Here is a 20,908-nt window from a genome sequence, read left to right as displayed (position 1 = left end):
GAGCTCCTGTGTTATCATCAGTCCTTTACAACATTTTATTAGAGAGTCTAGACTGTGACAATGCCTGGAAAAGATGTGAAAGTCATAACGATTTGAGAAGAAAAAACAGAATTACCATTATTTGCCGATTATATAATCTGTATGTTTTTAAGGTGTAGATAAAATATGATAATTAAGGAATTTTACCCTGGTAGTTATATATTAAATTGTGTTGCTTAGTTTGTGGTGTTTTGTTGTAGTTGCCCTATGGAACCATGTAATATAAAGGGTGGTGGTGGTGGTTCTTAGGTGCAATCAAGTTGGTTCCAATTTAGAGAGATCCCGTAGAGAGCAAAACATTGCCCATCCTGTGCCATCCTCACAATTGTGTTTATGTTTGAACCCATCGATGCAGGCCCTGTGTCAACCCATCCCGTCAAAGTTCTTCCTGTTTTCTACTTTAGCAAGCATGGTGTCTCTCTCCAGCGACTGGACTTTCGTGACAATATGTTTAAAGTATTTGAGATGAAGTCTCTCCATTCTTGCCTGGAAGGATCATTCTGACTATACTTTTTCCAAGACAGATTAAAAAAATTTTTTTGGCAGTCCATAGTATTTTCAATATTCTCCATTAGCACCTTAATTCAGAGACAACGGTCCTTCATCGGTCTTTCTTATTCTGTGTCCAGCTTTCCCAGGCCTATGAAACAATTGACAGCACTGTCACTGGAGTCAGGTGCACCTTACTCTTCAAAGTAGCCTCTTTGCTTTTTAACATTTTAGAGGGGTCTTGTGCAGGATATTGACCCTTTGCAATGCATTTTTTTTATATAAAGGATTAGTAGCAAAATATATGTGCCAGCATTTATTTCTAAATACATACAATGCATTAAATAAATAAATAATTGTAAAATTAAAGTAGAATAAAGCAAGCACACTATTTAAGTTAAATAAGTTTAATTTAATAAATCAAAACTGTAATTTAAAAATTGCAATACATTAAAACGTCTATGGAAAAATTAATTATATATAATAACATGAAATATCAAATGCTTAGAGAGGAATCTAATTTTAAAAACATGATAGTCACACATACATAAAACAAGTATATAAAACGAAAAATAATTACTTAAATAAATTCAATAAGACGAATGGAATAGAAGGTTATGTTGTATTTGTAGGTGGGAAGATTCAACCCTATGTACAGGCAGTGCTCAGGGACTTTCTCACACACTGCTGGTGAAAGTGTCCACTTGTGTATTTTGGAAACTTCTTGGGTAGGGGCTCCTTCCCATAGTGCTGTAGTAACAAAAACATCACTTAAGAACAGAATTTTTCTCTCTCACAGCTCTGGAAACTAAAAACTCTAAATCCAGGTCTTGCTTGGTCCTGTTGGCTTCTCCTGACAGGTACTCCCAGGCATTCCTTCCTCCTTGGTTTGCTGATGATCTTCCCATGTTCTCCTACCTGCCGACAACCCACACACCCATCTGCTATGTGTGCGTACCTCTGTGTCTAACCTGTGCTTTTTATAAAAGTTCAGAAGTGACTAGATTTAGAGGGTTGCTAGGAGCCAGAACTGACTCAATGGCAGGGGGTTTAGTTTGATTTGGTCACTTAGGTCTGATCAGTTTAACATCACATAGAAGATCCTATTTCCAAATAGGATTATATTCGCAGATATGGCTGTTAGTATTCTGACACCAATGTTGGGTGGACACAAATTAAACTATCATAGGAAGTATTTAATAAAGCTGGACATTTATGTATCATATCATCTAGAAATTTCATGCATATGAGTAACCCCACCCACCCACCACCAAAATGCACACACAGGTGCACCAGAATATTTTTAATTGAATTAAATTTGCTGATGAAGATTTTTTTTAATCCGGGAAATGGATAATCTAATGATTTGCTAACAATCCTTGACAGTTGATCATAATCTGTGACACAAATATTCCAGGAATAGACGGACTTTTTTAGCTACAATGTAGAAATTTCACTTAAATCATAGTATTTGATTAGTGTGTCAGAGAGGGAATATGTATCTACATAGCATCTACGTACATACAGCTTATCTACTATCTGGAACCTCACTCAGAATTGGCATCAAAAGACAAATGTAAAGATTTTGATTTCCCAGAGGACCCTGACTTGGATGTAAAGGGTAGCTTTATGGTTGGGTTGGAAGTTCTGATACTAAATGACCACTGACTTTAGCCAAATGCAAGGAGAATCACCAAGGGGTTGAGGATTGTGGCCAAATACATTGAAGTGCTCTCATTGTGAATGATTTGACTCTTGAACAAACTCAACAAAAATTTCAAAGACACGAGGTAAGGAAAATGGCTCGACTGTAGAAAAGCTCTGGTACCCATTGTTGAAGCTCCTTTGAACCGTCATCATTCTTCCCTGCCTCTCTGAGCAAAGGTTAGTTTCAGCCCCTACAGTCACGCAGTGCTTCTCTCAGGCCAAATGCACTGTCTCACACACTGGATGCCGCCATCCCTGTCACCTGCACGCCACTGGAGCTGGATCACACGTGCCCTCCTTGAAGGCTGGAGATTTTTATTGTTCTATTTGCAAGCTGTGTTACCCTTCACCACAGAAACTCCCACATCAAAGTCTCAAAATTACAAGAGTAAAATGACACATCTCTAAAGTCACATAGTCTCTTTCTGTCAGTGTGCATCAATGTCGTCAGGTGGGGGAAGTGTATTGGCCATTTCACTTGTCTTGAAAAGACCATTTACCACCTATCAGCAGGACGTGTTGCTCAATCTCACTTTTCTCTCCTGGCACACATTCCCTCTGCAGGGCTCTTTTTTGTGGGTTCCTTCAGACGCCCTCCAAATTGTCTGTATAAGTTCAAACTGCACTGGTGGGCTCCGGCAAGTCTTATTTCCAATTAAGGTTCTTCAGCTGCTCTCTAAACAAGAACATACAGACGAAGGCTTACACGAGATCAGCGGTTCTCAACCTTCCTCATGCCATAGCCCTTTCATATATTTCGTCATGTTGTGGTGACCCCCTACCATAAAATTATTTCCGTTGCTACGTCATAACTGTCATTTTGCTTATGAATCGTAATGGAAATATCTGATATGCAGGATGAATTTTCATTGTTATAAATTGAACATAATTAAAGCATAGTGATTAATCATAAAACAATAAGTAATTATATATTGTGAAATATTTACATGTTTTCCAATGGTCTTAGGTGACTCCTGTGAAGGGGTTGTTCCACCTCCACAGGGGCCATGGCCCACAGGTTGAGAACTGCTGCACTAGATCATTTTTCAGTAGAATTTAACCTCTCTGACTCACAGTCCCTGGACACATACATCCTTAGAAGGACCAGGCACTGGAAATCAATCGGTCAACTTGGCTGACAGTGACGTAGTGGGAGAGCAATGAGGCTATCTGCCCCTGCCAAGTTTTAAATGTTTTGGAAACGTAAAGGACTAGTTCTCGTTTGCCCATGAGTCAGGATCAACTTGATGGCAATGAGTTCAAGTTTGGGTTATTCACGTAGGTAAATGTTGGTGAAAACCAGTCACCGTCAAGTTGATTCCAACGCCTGGCAACACCGTCTGTTTCAGATGGAACAGCACTCTGGGCGGTTTCAATGGCTGTCATCTTTTGGGCCTTGCTTACCAGGCTCTTCCTATGAGATGCTTCAAGGTAGACATAAAAATCAGAACAGACGGTGTGGCTTTATGTCTATTAGACAAGAAAAATTGTAGACACTTAAAGCAGTCATGACAAGGCTGAGCAGGCCAGGTCAAGAGAAAAAAAACGGCACTGCTGAAGTAAGCATGCTTGGTTTTCCCCCAAATGTCAATCAGATAAATAATTCTAGTTCTTTTGGTGTGGTATGAAGGAAAGCCAGGTCTGTGTGTAAGGAAAGCGCCCTGGCAAGACGTGGGAATGGGGAATGACTTTTCCTTCTAACACGAAGTTTACAGTTTTAAAGCTTGTGGACAGATTTTGGGTCTAGAATGGTTTGTGCTTCTGTACTAACTGAGAGGTTGGTGGTTCAAATGCCCCCAGCTGGGCTGTAGAAGAGAGACCTTCGTTTGTAAAGATTACAGCCAAGAAAACCCTATGGGACAGTTCTATTCTGTAACATATGCAATCACCAAGGGTCAGAATCAACTCAATCACTATGGGTTAGGGCTTAAAAATTTTTTTCTAGGGAGGCAAGGGTTGGGGTGGAGGTAGGTGGGTAAAGCTTACAACCTAGAAAATTCTACAGAGCATCTTCTCGCTCACACTGGGGGGGGCGGGGGACAGGGAGGGGCTAGGAGTTACGATGGACTCAAGGGCACCTCTCCGCAACACTGGCAATGTGACCTCTTCCCTCCCCCCCCCCCCCTAGGCTTCCACTGTGTGGCCCCACCTCACTGGCACTGTCCGAGACTCAGCTCCCTCTTCAGGGCCAGGCTGGAGTCCCCTTCATAAACATGAAGTGCTCAATTGTCATTAGTGTGTGTTTGCTGCTGGTAGATACCGATTTTCCCTCAACATATTTTCTTCCCCTGTGGCTCTGGAGAGCAGAGCTCCACGGTGGAGGATGTAGTCAGTGGGTCAGCAAGGACCTGCAGCTGCCCTAGGTAACTACACCCCCCGGAGCCCTCCTTTCCCTCGGGGCCTGCCATCTAAAGCTGGAGCTCTCCTAGCATATTCCGAAGCAGCTACTGACGAATCTTGTGAAGTCAAGACACAAAAAGCCATTCTGCTCCCAGGAATGCCGACGTGTCTGCTACTGAGAGTCTCGCGCGCACATATTCAATCTCCTGCTCCCTAGCCTGCCGATTGCAAGCCAGCGGGCTTGCCACATGTCTTTGTGCTGTGTACCGCACGGGTGCATATGGAGTCTGCTAAATATAAATGCTGTTGGCAGGGTCCTTTATTCCTCTTCCTTTGTTTCTGGAAGTGCAGTGAAGAAAATGTGTAATGTGTGCCCCTTCCAAAATGAGAGAAACTTTCAGGAAGTGGAATTTTCTTGCTCACAAGCCACACATTTTGCGTACCGTTTCAGCACGTGACCATCGTGGTCCCAGGGACTGTCCACTGCTTTCTCTGGACACATTGGGGGTGTGGGCTGGTGTGTCTCCTTTCCCCAACAGGATTATTAAGATAATTCCTACCTTGATGAACTTTCAGACCTGGTTTTCAGGGGCTGATGCTCAGGTCCTGCTGGTCCTGGTCCCTCCCTCCGCTCATGAACTCGGCAGGAGAGACCTGTTTATATGGCGGTAACACAGGACGCACAGCTGTCAGTGGTATAACTCGGCACCGTTTTATTTCCTACTCATGCTACACATCCAGTCCCAGTTAGTTGGGGGTGGGAGTGGGGAGGCCTACTAATCCCAGCCATGCCGGCTCAGGCTGGTGGAAGCTTTGTGGCTGGGGTCAGGAATGTGGTGAGTCACATGCTGGCAATCGGAGCTTCCCCTTGGAAGTGACACATGTCCCTTCTGCTCGCCCTTGGTTAACCAGAAGAGCAGGAAGGGAACCCCCACCATGCATCTAAAAGGCACAGGACCAGCCACATTTGGCCCCGTGTACTAATGACTCCCACGTGTCCCGCCCGGAGCATGAAAAGAGGAGACCGTTGCTCATGTTGCGTGTTTTGAAGTGGCCAGGTACTTTCCAGCGGCACGGATGACTCTACTGAGAGGCGAGAGCAAGACATCCCAGGGTGCGAGTTATTCTATAAAGACATCTCATAGAGATGAAAACGTACTTAGCTTTTAAAGAAGTGACATCGCGTATGGAAAATGGGATTAGGGATCGCGAGGTGAAGGACACCGATGCTCCACGTGCAGCCTCTGGGGCTGTGCTTGGGTCCCCACATGCAGTGTCACATCCAGAATGGAACAAAGGGGAACCCCAGTAAGAGGCCATGGAAGAGCTGCCCCCCTTCCCCTTCCCTCGGCCAGGCTCCCCCTGCTCCCTGTGGGCTCCGCCCCTGTCAGGCGAGCCTGATCTTAACTTCTGCCGCGGTTTGCCAGGACCTCAGCAGAGCTGAGGTTGCAGGGACGTGGCTTGTTAGAGTTGAAGGACTGCGAGAAATCCCAAAGCCACTTCTTAACAGGTGAAGAATCTTGACGGTGCCTGTGCCAATTTTGAGGGCCGAGCATCTCTGCACTGATTGCAGAGAGCACAGGGAATGCCTGAAGGAGGATGTCAACTTCAGAGGGCAGTTGAGAGGCCTTTGCCTGGTAACAGTGACTGTAGCTGGCAGGGGGGCTGCTTGAGGAGAGGCAGTGGGCATGTTGCTTTCCTTCCCCTGACTCAGATGGATGACTCCGTGTCATTGGAGGTGAGCTATGGAGAAGAGCCGTGGGCTCTCTGGAGGACCCGGGAAGAGCTAGCCAGACTGATTGGACTGTCCACAACTACTCGGCATAACGTGAATCTTAGCAATTTTTAGCAGGATTCTGCTAATGAATGTGGAACCGAGGGACTGGCAGCGCCATTTCCTCGGGTATTAACATTTTTTATTTTATTTTAATGAGGAAAATGAGATTCTTCTCAGTTTCCTATCAGTGAACCTGGTTTGGGAGGGTATGACATTTAACAACAGTGTTCAGAAAAATATTAAGCATTATACAAACACAAGGAATTGTTGCTGCTATTCTTCTGATGAAGCACGCACGCAGCTTCGAATCAGCCTTAATATTGAGGGGATATTTAAGGGATTAGGAAGGACGCTGTGACTATTGCGGAGTGAGTCAGAATGGCCTCACGGAAAGAGCCCACTAAGCCAACCATATTAAATCCATTTTCAGAGGCTAAATAGCCAAACACTGAGTCAATAAACCACAAGCTTAGACACAGATCATAAACCTTGATCATCTCACATCAGATGCAAGAGTCTCATAAATTATAAAATATGTCAGACGACTAACTCTAATTTGAGGCCGTAACTTGATTATCTTCTGGGCCAAAGGGGGAAATGGCTTTGGGCAGGAGAAATAGTTCCCAATTTCTCAATAAGTAGATAAGTGGAAGTGTGTGTGTGTGTATGTGTGTGTGTATGTGTGTGTATGTGTATATGTGTGTGTATGTGTGTGTATGTGTGTGTGTGTATGTGTGTATGTGTGTATGTGTGTGTATATGTGTGTATGTGTGTGTATGTGTGTGTGTGTTACATTGTGGCTCTATGGTGGGACTTGGTGATGAGTACATATAATTTGAGAGAAAAAGATATAAGTGCACTTAAGCCACACTGCCCCCTTCTTTAAAAAAAAAACCCTTCAAGAAACTATGAATTCAGTTGTATCAAGGGTTAAGGTCAGTGAGGCCGAGTGACCATTTGAATTATGGACTGTTTAGAAAGTGCCCACTTAGGACTTTTGGCAGTATAGACAAACACAGAACGAACGCGTAGGAAGGAGAGTGGGCCACAGACAGTTCCATCCAAGTCTGCTTTGTTATGTGAACTGTGTTTGCATGTAGATGCAACTGCTTGAAAACCATTCATTCCTAAAAATACAACTATCTTTATTTAAAAAATAATGATTCACTTCGAAGCATCATTTATAGAATTGTTTAGAAGAAGATCTCAGGTATCCTGAGGAGGATTTGTCTAATATTTCTGAGGGGGCTGGCAATGTCTGCCTTCACTGCCCAGCTTGCCGCCTTGTTCCCTGCTGAGCAGGCAGAAGGCTGCACAGCTCTGAGCGGTCTCCCAAACCATCCATTATTCTGTCTCAGAAAGCCAGATATTGTTTTGTTTAAAACAAAACAACCAACCTCATTTAAATCTTTGGTGTGGTTTCCTCACCTACTAGGTCCGCCAGAGCAGTCTCAGGGAACACTTCTTCCTGAACGCCTGCAGTCTATCCTGTCGGCATTTTGATTGCCTTCCAGGATCCCTGTGTGTCGGAATCAATCTGATGGCAGTGCGATCGATTTCCTGGTTTATTGGCATTTCTTTCCCCTTTATCTTCTTTCCACGATCTCTTAAGCAAGAGCAAATCAAGAATTACCACGAGGCTAATGACATTTCATTCATGGATGTATCCTTATTTTCTTACAGCATATCCGGGACAAGGTCATGCCTTATGATTGATACCAGAGCGAATCAACACATAGGGCTGGCAACCAGATTTCCATGAACAAAGCACCACAAACCGATGGCTTCCACGGCAGGAGCATGCTCCCTCACAGCTCTGTGGGCTGGAAGTCTGGATTCAACATGTCAGCAGCACCGGGATCTCGCTGAACATTCTAGAGAAGATGGTTGCTGGTCTCAACTTCCGGTTCGGATAGTCCAGGGATTTCTCAGTTTACAGCAGCGTTGCTCCAATCTCTGCCTCTGTCCTCATCTTCCGTTGGCGTCCCACTTGTCTGTGCTCCTCCTCCTCCTCCTCCTCCTCCTTCTTCTTCTTCGTCTTTAATAAAGATCTCACTGTCCTCAAGTTGATTTGGAATCATAGTGACCCAATAGGGACAGAGTAGACATGCCCCTATGAGTTTCTGAGACTGTAAATCTTTACTGGAATAGAAAGCCTCATCTTTCTCCTACAGAGAGGCTGGTGATTTCAAATCGCTGACTTTGAGGGTAGAAGCTCAACGTGTAACCCACTGCACTGCCAAAGCTACAAGTCACATTAATCCTACCCTGCTTCAGTGTGACCTCAAGTTCACTTGCCTAATTAGACCTGCAACGATCTTTATCTGTGTTACAGCAGTGCTGCTGTAATAGAAAATAGCACAGATGGATGACTTTGCTATCTCATAGTTTTGGAAACTAAACTCCGCATTGGGCATGGGCTCTAGGACAATATCCTTTGCCTTAGGATAGAGTCTTTCCTCTGGGAAGTTTGGTGGAATTCCTCGGTGTCTGCTCTCACCCTTCACCCCCCACCATATGTGTCTAATCTCTATCTAAACTTTTTATAACTCAAGAGATTAAGTTTAGCACCAGTCTAATTCTAGTATCCACCACTTGACGGTCAGTTTGTCCTACTGTGTTGGCTTGTATGTTGCTGTGATGTAGGAAGCTGTGATACTGGTATTTCAAATGTCAGCAGGGTCACCGTAGGTGGACACATCTCAGTGGAGCTTCCAGACTAAGAAGAAAGTTGGATGGTCAACCAAATGGAGGATATCTGTATTTGTGCTCATTCCAAAGAGAGGTGACCCCCAAATGGGGAACTTATCAAACAATATCATTAATATGATATGCAAGTAAAATTGTTGCTGAAGCTCATTCAGCAATGGTTACAGCAGTACATCAACAAGGAGCTGCCTGGAATTAAAGCCAGATTCAGAATAGGATATGGCACAAGAGATATCATTGTTGATGTCATCTGGCTCTTGACTGAAAGCAGAGAATACCAGAAAGATTTTTACTGTGGTTTATTGACTATGATTGGAGTTTTATCGACAATGGTAAGGCACTGTGTGGACCATAACAGACTATGGTTAAGATTGACAAGAATAGGAATTCTGGAATACTACATTACGTTAATGCTGAACTTGTGTGTGGACCAAGAAGTAGTTATGTGAGCAGAATAAGGGAATACTCCATGATTTAAGCTCAGGACAGTTGTCCATCAGGGTTGTGTACTTTTACCATACTTTTTCGATCTATATGCTGAGCAAATAATCCAAAAATCTGGTGTACATGAAGAATGAGATATCAGAATTGGTGGAAGGCTTTTTAACAATCTGATGTACAGAAGAAACAGACGTGCTTGCTGAAAACAAAGAGGACTCGAAGTACTTGCTGCTGAAGACCTAAGATTGCAGCCTGCAGTATAGAAGTCAATGTAAAGGAAACCAAAATCCTCACAATGGCACAAATTACAAAATCAGGATAAATATAGAAAAGACTGAAGTTATCAAAGATTACATTTTGCTTGGATACACAATTCTCATGGAAGCAGCAATCAAGAAATCAAAAATACATTGCATTTGGGCAAGTCTGCTGCACAAGACTTCTTTAAAATTTTGAAGGGCATGGATGTCATTGTGAGGACTAAGGTGTGTCTCAGCTAATTCATGGTATTTTCAATTGCCTCAAAGATGTGTGAAAGGCAGACAATGAATCAGAAAGATCCAAGAAGAATTGAAGCAATAGAATTGGGGGGCTGGTGAAGAATATTGGAAGTACAATGGACTGCTAGAGAAACAAAGAAAGCTTGGAGGAAGTTGTGATAGGGTTATTGTGCCAACCTGGCTAATAGGAACATGTGGGATTAAACAGGTCACAGTTTGATTAGAAGGCAAAGAGATAAATGGCTCTGAAAGGTGCACCACCCCCTTTCTCTTGCTCTTTCATGATCTGAAGCTTGATGCAGCATTCATGCTGCTGCTGAAACTAGTTCTCTGCCTCAGCCTGTGAGCTACACTACCTGTGGGCCAGGCCAACCTGTGGATCATGACACTAGAGCTTGAGGCTCCTTTGAGGCCTGCTTTGCCATGCTTCTGGTGTGTACATTGCTTGACCTTGAGGCTGGTGGATCATGTTGCCTTGCATTGTTTGCTTTTGATATCCCATCCAGGCCTGCTTTGCTAAACTCCTGCGCTACTGACTGTTGCTGACTCAACCTGCTTCTTGCTGCCTGTGGGAAGACTGATTGCTTTGGCCGAGGAAGGACTCTGCTGTTTGCTTCCTTGACCTTGGATTTGACAGCCCACATGAGGTGAAGGATTTCCAGTATTTAAAAAAAAAAATTTTATTGAGGCCTTGTACAACTCTTATAACAATCCATAAATACATCCCTTGTGTCAAGCACATTTGTACATTTGTTGCCATCATCATTCTCAAAACCTTTGCTTTGTACTTGATCCCTTGGTATCATGTCTTTATATCCCCTCTCCCTTTCCCATACTCCCTCCCTCATGAACCCTTGATAATTTATAAATTATTATTATTTTGTCATGTCTTACACTATCTGATGTTTCCCTTCACCCATTGTTCTGTTGTCCATCCCCCAGGGAGGGGTTTTTATGTATATCATTGTGAATGGTTCCCCCTTTCTCCCCCACCTTCCCATTACCCATTCCCACTATCATTAATGGTCCTGAGGGGTTTAACTGTCCTAGATTCCCTGTGTTTATATCTCTTATCTGTACCAGTGTACAGCCTCCGGTCTAACCAAATTTGTAAGATAGAATTGAGATCATGATAGTGGTGGGGAGGGAACATTACAGAACTAGAAGAAAGTTGTATGTTTCATCGGTGCTAATACTGTACCTGACTGGCTTGTCTGCTTCCCATGACTCTTCTGTAAGAGAATGTCCAGTTGTCTACAGATGGGCTTTGGGTCTCCACTCTGCACTCCCCCTCATTCATCCAATGATATGAATTTCTGTTCTTTGATACCTGAGCCCATCAATACCTCATGATGACAAAGGTGGGTATTCTTCTTCCATGTGGGTTTTGTTGCTTCTCAGCTAGATGGCTGCTTGTTTATCTTCAAGCCTTTAAGACCCCAGACACTATATCTTTTGGTAGCCGGCCACCATCAATGCTCTTCACCACATTTGCTTATGCATTTGCTTTGTCTTCAGCAATTGTTTCGGAAATGTGAGTATCATGGAATGCCAGTTTAGTAGAACTAAGTGTTCTTGCATTGAGGGAGTACTTGAGTAGAGGCCCAATTCCATCTGCTACCTTAATACTAAACCTATAAATGCATGCACGTAGATGTATTTTCCTATCATCATATAAAAATATATTTACATAAGTACATGCCTATATTAAGACCTCTATAAATGCGCTTTGCCTCCTAGTTCCTTTCTCTATTTCCTTTTGCTTTCTTCTTGTCCCACTATCATGCTCAGCCTTCATTTGCATTTCAGTAATTCCTCTTGGTTACTTTGCCCTTGATCAAGTCCTACCAGGCCTCCCACTCCCTCCTTGCTATCAATTTTGGATCACTTGTTGTTCCCTTGTCCCTGGATTTGTTAACACCCACTTCCTTTCCCCTTCCTCCCCTGTCCCCATGCTACCCCCCCACCCCCTGAACCCTTGGTCCTGTTGTTTTCTTCTTCAGATTGCTTATCCTGCCTATCTTATTTAGATAGATATGCAGAGATAATACTGTGCACAAAAACAAGACAGAGCAAAACAAAGCAACAAAAGAAAACAAAACAACAACAAAATGACAAAAAATGAAAAGCCTGTAACTAGTTCAAGGTCTGTTTGTTGACCTTTAGGAGTGTTTTCTGGTCAAGTCTGATCGGGTGCCACACCGTGGCCCCAAAGTCTATTTTTGGTATTCCCTGGGGACTTAGTTGCTCTGTTCCCATTGCTGTTCTGTTGCACACCCTTAGTGTTTCACCTCAGTGTGGTAGGGTCAGATCAGGTGCAATTCCCATACTGTGTCTCCAGTGTTGTCCCTTGTAGGGCTATGGGTCAGTCAGGGATGCTGTGTCTTGTAGTGGGGCCAGCAGTATGGTCCTCTCTGTGCTTTCTCTGGTTTGAGTGGGAATATTGTCCTCAGGGCTTGGTGAGCCAGCATGTGTTCCACTTTCTCTTTCTCTCCCTTCATTTGCTCCTGTGTTCTCTATCAGACATTACCCTCTTCCTGAGCTGTAACGTCAGTCTTGTCCTTTGAAGTGAATTCTTCTGTGGGGAGGTAGGGTGCTGTCCATATAATTGGGATTGGGGTCGGTCCCTCAGACCTCTCTATTGGTTCCCTGCTTTATACTGGTATGTTGCATTCACATCTTGGAGCACCAGGTTGAAGTCTGGTCCTTATTTCCCTGTGGAGATATAAACAATACCCTCCCATTGGGTGGGTTAGTTGCCCTGTTCCCCCGCTACCCATGTCTTTTTTATTCCCCTCCCCTTTTTAGTTGGCTACCACATGTATCCTTGGATTTGGTCTGGTCTCTACCATACCACCTGGACCTCAACCCAGGGGTCTTTGTATACAGTATCTTTTCCCTTATGCCTCTTTTGCATTTTTAAGCTTACCTCAGTGGACTCATGTTGTACTTGTCCTTTTGTGCTTGGCTTACTTTGCTTAGCATGATTTCCTCTAGTTCTTCACGTGCGGCGATGTGATATATGTGTTCATCACTGCTCATTAGGGATGTATAGTACTCCACTGTATGTATGTACCACCGTTTTTTAATCTATCCATCTGTTGAAGGAAATTTGGGTGATTTCTAACTCCTTGCAATTGTGGCTAATGATTGTGAGCATCTTCTCATATGTGATTCAGATTTCTGCCCTTGTGAAACTTCTGTTCAGGTCCTCAGTGGCAATTAGTTTTTTTCTTTTTGGAAACTAGTGGAGTACTGTAGATTTTAATAATAAGGCCTTTGTCTGTTGTGTCATTGCTAAAGATGTTTTCCCAGTCTGTGGGCTCTCTTATTACACTCTTGGTGAATTCTTTCGATGTACACAGGTGTTTTATCTTCAGTATATTCTACTTGTCAATTTGTGATGCCTCTGTATTTGTATCCTTCCCTATTTCTGATAGCCTGTGTATTCCCTGCACCAAAATTCTCAGGTTTGTCCCAATTCCCACATTGATGGCCTAAATAGTTTGGGGTTTTACCTCGAGGTCTGTGATCAACCTTGAGTATATTCTTGTGCATGGAGTGAGATAAGGGTCTTACTTCATTTTTCTGCAGGTAGATATTCATTTTTTTCCAGCACCACTTGTCGAAGAGGGCATTTGTTTCCCACTTGATATTTTTTGGGTCCTTAACAAAGGTCAGTTGTCTGTATGCTGCTGATTCTATTTCTGGGTTTTCAGTTCTTTTCCATTAGTCTGAGTATCAGTCATACCTATACCATGCGTTTTTGTCCACCATGGCTTTATAATAGGTGCTAAAGTTAGGTAAAGCAAGTCCTCCCACTCTATCCTCCTTTAGTAGTTCTCTGCTAATTTTGGGCTTCTTCCCTCTCCATATGAAGTTGGTAATCAGTTTTTCCATTTCTTTGAAGAAAGATGAGGGTAATTGTATTGGGATTGCTTTAAACGTATAACGTGCCTTGGGCAGAACATCTTTACTATATTGAGTCTTCCAATCCATGACATGAGGTGTTCTTTCATTTGTGGCGGTCACTCTTGAATTCTTATAATAGTGTTCTGTAGTTTTCCTTATATAAATCTCTTGTTCTTTAAATCAGGCATATCCTAGATATTTCAAGTGTGCTTGGCTATTGTGAAGGGTACCACCACCGTTTTGATCTCCTTTTCTGTGGTCTTGTCCTATGTGCATATTAGTCTGATAGACTTCTGTTGATCATGTATCCTGCCACTCTGCCATATTCCCTCTATTGCTTCCAGTGCTGCCCTTGTGGACCTTTTGGGATTTTCAATATATGAAATCATATCATCTGCAAATAATGATAGTTTCACCTCTTCCTTCCCCAGGCAAATACCTTTGATGTCTTTTCTTTACCTTAAGATGTTAGCTAAAACCTCCAGTATGATGTTAAATAAGAGTGGAGACAAAGGGCATCCTCGTTGGGTCCCGTTTTTTAGTGGGATTGTATTCATCTTTTTTCCTTATACTACCACATTGGCTGTTAGTTTTTCATGTATAGCTTAGATATATTAAGGAATTTTCTTCCTTCCATTTCTATCTTCTTGAGTGTCTTAAACAGTAATTGGTGTTGGATGTTGTCGAATGCTTTTTCTGCATCTATAGATATTATCATGTGGTTCTTACAGTTTTTTATGTCAATGTGGCGAATGATACTAATGGTCTTTTGTATGTTGAACCATCCCTGCATCCCTGTTATGAATCCCACTTGGTCATGGTGAATTATTTCTTTTATATATTTTTGTATTCTATTGGCCAGTATTTTAAGAATTTTTGCATTGATGTTCATTAGGGTTATTGGTCTGTAGTTTTTGATTTGTGTGGAATCCTTGCCCAATTTCAGTATCAGAGTTATACTACCTTCACAGAAGGAATTCCGGAGTTTGCTGTCTTTTTCTATGTTCTGGAGGAGTTTGTGTAGGATTTGTGTAAGTACTTCCCTGAATGCTTTGTAGAATTCTCCTGTGAAGCCATTTGGCCTGGGGGATTTTTTAGTTGGTAATCCCTTGATAGCCTTATTTACATCTTCTATTGTTATGGGTGTGCTGAGATTCTTGACATCCATCAGGGATAGTCTATGGAGGGATTGTTTTTCCAAGTATTTGTCCATGTTTTCCAAGTTGTTGAATTCATTGGAGTACAGTCCTGTGTAGTACTGTGTAATTATCCTTTTGATTTCATTGATGTCTGTTGTAATGTCGCCTCTTACATCCCTCATCCTTGTTATTGAAATCTGTTCCTTCCTTTCTTTGGTTAAGTTTGCCAGCAGTCTCTTGATTGATTCTGTACATCCTTTCAAAGAACCAACTTTTAACAGCATTATTTTTTCTCATTTTTCGTCTTTTGAATCTCAGTCCTGATTTTTATTGTTTCTTTTCTTTTGTTATTAGTAGGATTTTCCTCTTGATTCTGTTCTAGTTGCTGTAAATTTTGTACTAGCCTATCAATCATAAGTCTCTTTTCTTTTGCATGTGCTATGAAATTTTCTCTGATAACTGCCTTGGCTGTGTCCCATAAGTTTTGGTAAGTCGTGTTCTCATTCTCATTGGGTTCTAGAAATTTCCCAATTTCATCTCTGATACGGGCAAATACACAATCCTTTGGCAATAAAAAGTTATTCATCTTCCTATTGTTTGCCCTTGTTTTCTTCATCTTCTTTTTGTTGATTTCCAGCCTTATGGCACAGTGGTCAGAGAGAGAGAGATCTGTATGATATAAATGTGCTTAAATTTGTGCAGATTCGACTTATGCCCCAGCAGGTGTTCTATCTTTGAATATGTTCCATGTGACCTTGAAAAGAAGGTGAACTTTTTGTATTTGGGTGATGTGCTCTGTAAGTATCTATCAGGCCAAACTGTCTAATCATAGTGTTTAGGTCTGTAGCCTCTTGGTGGCATTTCTTTCCCTGTGATCTTTCTCAGAGAGTGGCATATTGGAGTCGCCTACTATAATTATTGATTTCTCTTTTCATCTTTTGGAGTGATTGGCATATTCAGTGGGTCTCTCATTTGGGGAATAAATGTTTAAAATGCTTAGTGGTTCTTTGTCTACCATCGCCTTGAGCATTATAAATTGTCCTTTATCTCTTTTTATGGATTGCACTTTGAGGTCAATTTTATCCGAGATTAAGATTGCAAACCCTGCTTTTTAACAATTGCTGTTTTCCCTGTATATATTTTTCCAGCTTTTGATCCTCAGCATACTTTTGCCTCTGGTTTTGAGATGTGTCTCCTGTAGTCAGCAGAATGATGGGTTGTGTTTTCTAAGCCAGTCTGCTAGCCTCAGTTTTTAATGTCTGAGTACGTTGATATTCAATGTTATTACATCCATCTGTGGACTCTGTGATACCATCTTATACCTTTTGTGTTGGGTGTTTTCCTACCTCCCTTTCTTATCAGTGTTTTGTCGTGTGCGTGTGTGTGCATGGTTCATTCTTGAATTCTTTCCACCCTTAGCCAATGCTATCTTGGGGTCTATTTTCTCTTTGTTGCTCTCTGGGAGAGATTGTTCTATGTAGTGGTTTCTTATTTGTTTGGTGAGTGCTGTTCTTTGGCCCATACTGTGTCGACAAGGGTCTTTTGTAGGGCTGAGTTTTTCCTAACGTATTCTGAGTTTTTCCTTGTCTAGGAAGACTCTTGATTCTCCATCTATCTTGATAGATAATTTGGCTGGGTAGAATATTCTTGGGTTTGTGTTATTTTCCTTCATTCTTTGGAACATGTTACTCCACTCTCTCCTCTTCTTCATAGTGTCTGCTGATAGATCTGGGCATAGTCTTATTTGGGAAATTTTATATGTGATTGCTTGTTTTTCTATAGCTGTTCTCATGATTGTCTCCTTTTCCTCAAAGTTGGATAGTTTAACTATTATGTGCCTTGGTGACTTCTTCTTGGGATTCAGTCTAGCTGTTGTTCTTTCAGTCTCCTGAATGGTTGCCTGGCTTTCATTCATTAAGGAAGTTTTCCTCCAAGAATTCTCTCACTATTTTTGCAGATGACTTCTTTGTTGTGTCTTCCTTCAGTAATCCAATAATTCTAATATCGTTCCTCTTCATAGCATCAGACATAGCTGTTAGATTTCCTTCAGCTTATCTGATGATCTTATTATTAGATTTTTGTTCACGTATGTTAAGGTCTGTTTGGCTGTCCTTTAGATCACTGCTGTGGTTCTCTGCCTCCTGGAGTTGGCTTGTGAAGTCTGAGTCTGCTACTGGTTTTTGTTATCTTGTCCCTAAACTCTTGTATTTCCCTTTGATGTACGGTCTTTTTTCCTCTATTATTTAATCCTTTTTCTGTATTGTTTCCCTCATATCCTGTAAGACTCCAAACAAAATTCTGAAAATTTCTTTCTGTGGCAGCTCAATGTCTGCTTCTTCCATGCATGTCGTTAGGTTCAGGAAATCTTCTCATATTGCATTTTGTTTCTCCTGTTTTTTCATTGAGGTCGTTGGGGCTGATTGCTGTTTGTGTTGCATTGTTTTAGAGGAGCCAGGTGCCATTTTCCAGGGAGTCAAAGAGCACTGAGCTCTCTCTGGGACACTTGTAGGAATGCTTCTTTGAACTGGCTGCAACTAATTGTACTATGGAATTGGCCTACCACTTTATCCTTCTGTGGCTTCACTCTTTTATTTGTCAACCAGTATTCTGTTATTTGTAGAATATTTTGGATGGTTCTTTCATGCGATGCTGGTTGGGTGGTTGTGGACTTGTGAGGATGGGACTGAACTGAGTGATCTCACAAGAAGCCATGATAGTGTGGCCCACAGCAGCGTGGGGCACTGCAGAAGATGTGTGTGGGTGCCTGCTGCAGCAGGGTCGCCACCGAAGGCAGGTAGATGTGCCCACTTTGGTGTAAAGCATCAGGAATGGTGGGCGGAATTGCCCTGGTCAGCTAGATTGAGTAGAGGTGGGGCAGAGGTTCCTCAGCAGCATGGAACATTGGCAAATGTTGACTGAGCTGCCTTAGGCCATGTGAGGCACTATGGCAGGCTGGTCCCTCGGTCACATGGGACCACAGAGGATGGGTAGCAGCTCCCTAGCCACTCAGACAGAATGTCTCCTGGAAGGTGGGTGGGGTTTCCTCTGGAGGAAGGTGGGCGGGATTTCCCTTGAAGGATGGTGGGAAGGCTTTCCCCAGCCTCAGGTTATGCTGCGGAGTGTGGAGCTCTCCAAGCTAGGCTAAGGGGAGTGGCCTGGAATTGTCATGTGTGTGTGTGACAGAAAAGGGAAGAGAAAAAGGAAAAGAAAAACGGAAAAACAAACAAACAGCCGGCTGAGATTGTGGTAGGAAAGAGAGAAAAGAGTAACAATGTAGCTGAGCCCTGATCCCTGACCATGGGACTGGATGGGTTTAAACACTGCCCTGAGGTGGCTGAGACTGTGGTGGGAAAGAGAGAAGAGAGAGAAACAATGTAACAATATAGCTGAGGCCCCATCCCTGACCATGGGTCTGGAAGGGTTTAAACCCTGCCCTGAGGTGGAGGCAAGCTGTGGATGTGTTGAGATAAAGCCCCTGGTCTGGTTCCAAATAACCTGGCTCTGGCTGAGACAGTGGCTGGGCTAAGATTAAACCCTAGCTGACCTCCGCTGTGGTAAGCCAAAAGCCTCAGCTCCTCAAAAGCTAGTGAATCTGTGTCTACTTATTTTTCTGATGCTCCTCCTTTGACCTGGCAGTGTGGAAGTTCCCTCTTAGTGACTCTCCGCTGATATTTGCGGAGTCCCTCTGGTAAGTGTTCATTTGTTGCCATCTTGCTGGAAGTCCTGGCCTTGCAGTATATTAACAGTTCCATGGAAGTGGGCTCAACTGAACCTTTCATTCTGCTGTGTGGACTAATTAGCTGTTTATTCCTTCTTGCTGTATACAGCTATATATATATTTAATGTCCTCATTTCCTTTCTCTAGAGAACCCTGCCTAACACAGAATTATAATCAGAACACTTCTTAGAAGGGAGGATGGCAGTGAAATTTCATCCAATCTCTGGAAAATGACCTCATGCTTAGTAAAGTAGAAGGGCAAGAAAAAGGAGGAAGATCTTCAGTGAGATGGATGAGCATAGTAGTTTAAATTATGGGCTCAAACATAACAATGATTGTGTAGATGGTTTAAGACAGAGCAGTGTTTCCTTCTATTGTATAGAAGATCACTGTTACGTAGAATGGACATTATAGCACCTAGCAACCATAGTAGCCCATAACAACAACTCTATTATGATAAGTCAAATACTTGCCCAAGGTAGCACAGGAAATAGTGGGGGCTTGAATCGAGTTCTGAATGATTTCAATCAGTGTTCTTTCCACATCACTACTCACCTTTTACCCTTCATAACTGGTAGTCAATAAGTGTTTATTCAAATGAACACACCTTTGGCCTGTTTCATTTGAGATCAGAAATATTTTGATTTAATGTTATCATTATTACGAACAACAGCTATTTATTGAACACCTATCCAAAAGGAAGGTATTACATTCTCTTAAAATAAGCAGGTGTTCATATGGACATAATAACCTTACCTGCTGAGAGTGTGTATCCCAGGTAATATCTTCCTATTTGTGAATATCACTCCTCAAGTCTGGAGTACTTTTTACATGAATAAATTCAGGAAGCAGAAACAAATTCGTCTTGCAGTCCACATTTCAGTGACGTGGCTACCATGGGTAGACAAGGTCCTTGGTATCAAAGAGTTTGTGGTTCATTTGGAAGCTCAGCATTCACATTTATAAACAAACAACGCTGTGGAGGCATCCACAATGTATCCAAATTAAGGTTGCAAACACTAGAGAACACCAGAGTACAGCATAGGAGAGAGTTTGATGGAGCAGATTAGAGAAGGTTTCCTGGTGGGAATGCCACCTAACCTGCATCTATAAAATGGGACAGCCTTGAATAAGTATAGAGGTGAGGAGTGGTAAGAATACAGCTGTCAGAGGACAATGACTTATCCCAGTTCCTAACATCTACATTTGCTAGAGAGTTTCTTATATTTTCTCTTAAATATTGGTTGCAGACCTGACCAAAAATTCTCTCTAATGTTAAACATGTAAACCTTTGTATATTTGATTTGCAAAAAGGAGATCACTTTTTTTCTCATGATAAAGAAAGGGCTTTCTACTCCGTTTAAGAGATACAGGGTGAGTTCTACTCTGTCCTGTAGGGTCTGCTGCGAGTTGGTATATTGACTTGATGGCAGTGAGTTTGGTTTTGGTTTGTGGAATTTACAATTGTAGAAGGTTGGCTTTCTAGATCAATGGTTGGCACACAGAGAGTGTTAGCAACAACACTCTAGGGGTCCTGGTATATCGATGGTTATGCACTTGACTGTCAGCATCAAGATTGGCAGTTTGAACCTACCCACCGGTTCTACTAGAGAAAAGACCTGGTAGTCTGCTTCCATAAAGATAATAACCTATAAAACCCCATGAGGCAATTCTATTCTGTCATATGTGGTCATGTTGTTTGGAGCCATCAAATCAGCTCTAATTCATAGATACTCTATGTACAACAGAACAAAACACTGCCCAGTCCTGTGCCATCCTCATAATTGCTCCTATGCCTGAGCCCATTGATGTAGCCACTGTGTTACTCCATCTTGTTGAAGGCCTTCCTCTTCTTCACTGCCCTTCCACTTTACCAAACATGATGTCCTTCTCCAGGGATTGATCTCTTCTGAAAATCTGCCCAAAATATGTGAGATGGAATCTCTCATGCTTGCTTCTAAGAAACATTCTAACAATATTCTTTGCCAACACCATAGTCCAAATGCATCGGTTTTCCTCCTGTTTCCCTTATTCAGTGTCCAACCCTCACGTGCATATGAGGCCATTGCCAATACCATGGCTTGGGTCAGGCACACCCTAGTCCTCAAAGTAACATCCTTGCTCTTCTATACTCTAA

Source organism: Tenrec ecaudatus, chromosome 2 (assembly GCF_050624435.1).
Source record: "Tenrec ecaudatus isolate mTenEca1 chromosome 2, mTenEca1.hap1, whole genome shotgun sequence".
In the NCBI taxonomy this organism is placed as follows: Eukaryota; Metazoa; Chordata; class Mammalia; order Afrosoricida; family Tenrecidae; genus Tenrec; species Tenrec ecaudatus.
Note: the sequence above shows the minus strand (reverse complement) of the source record.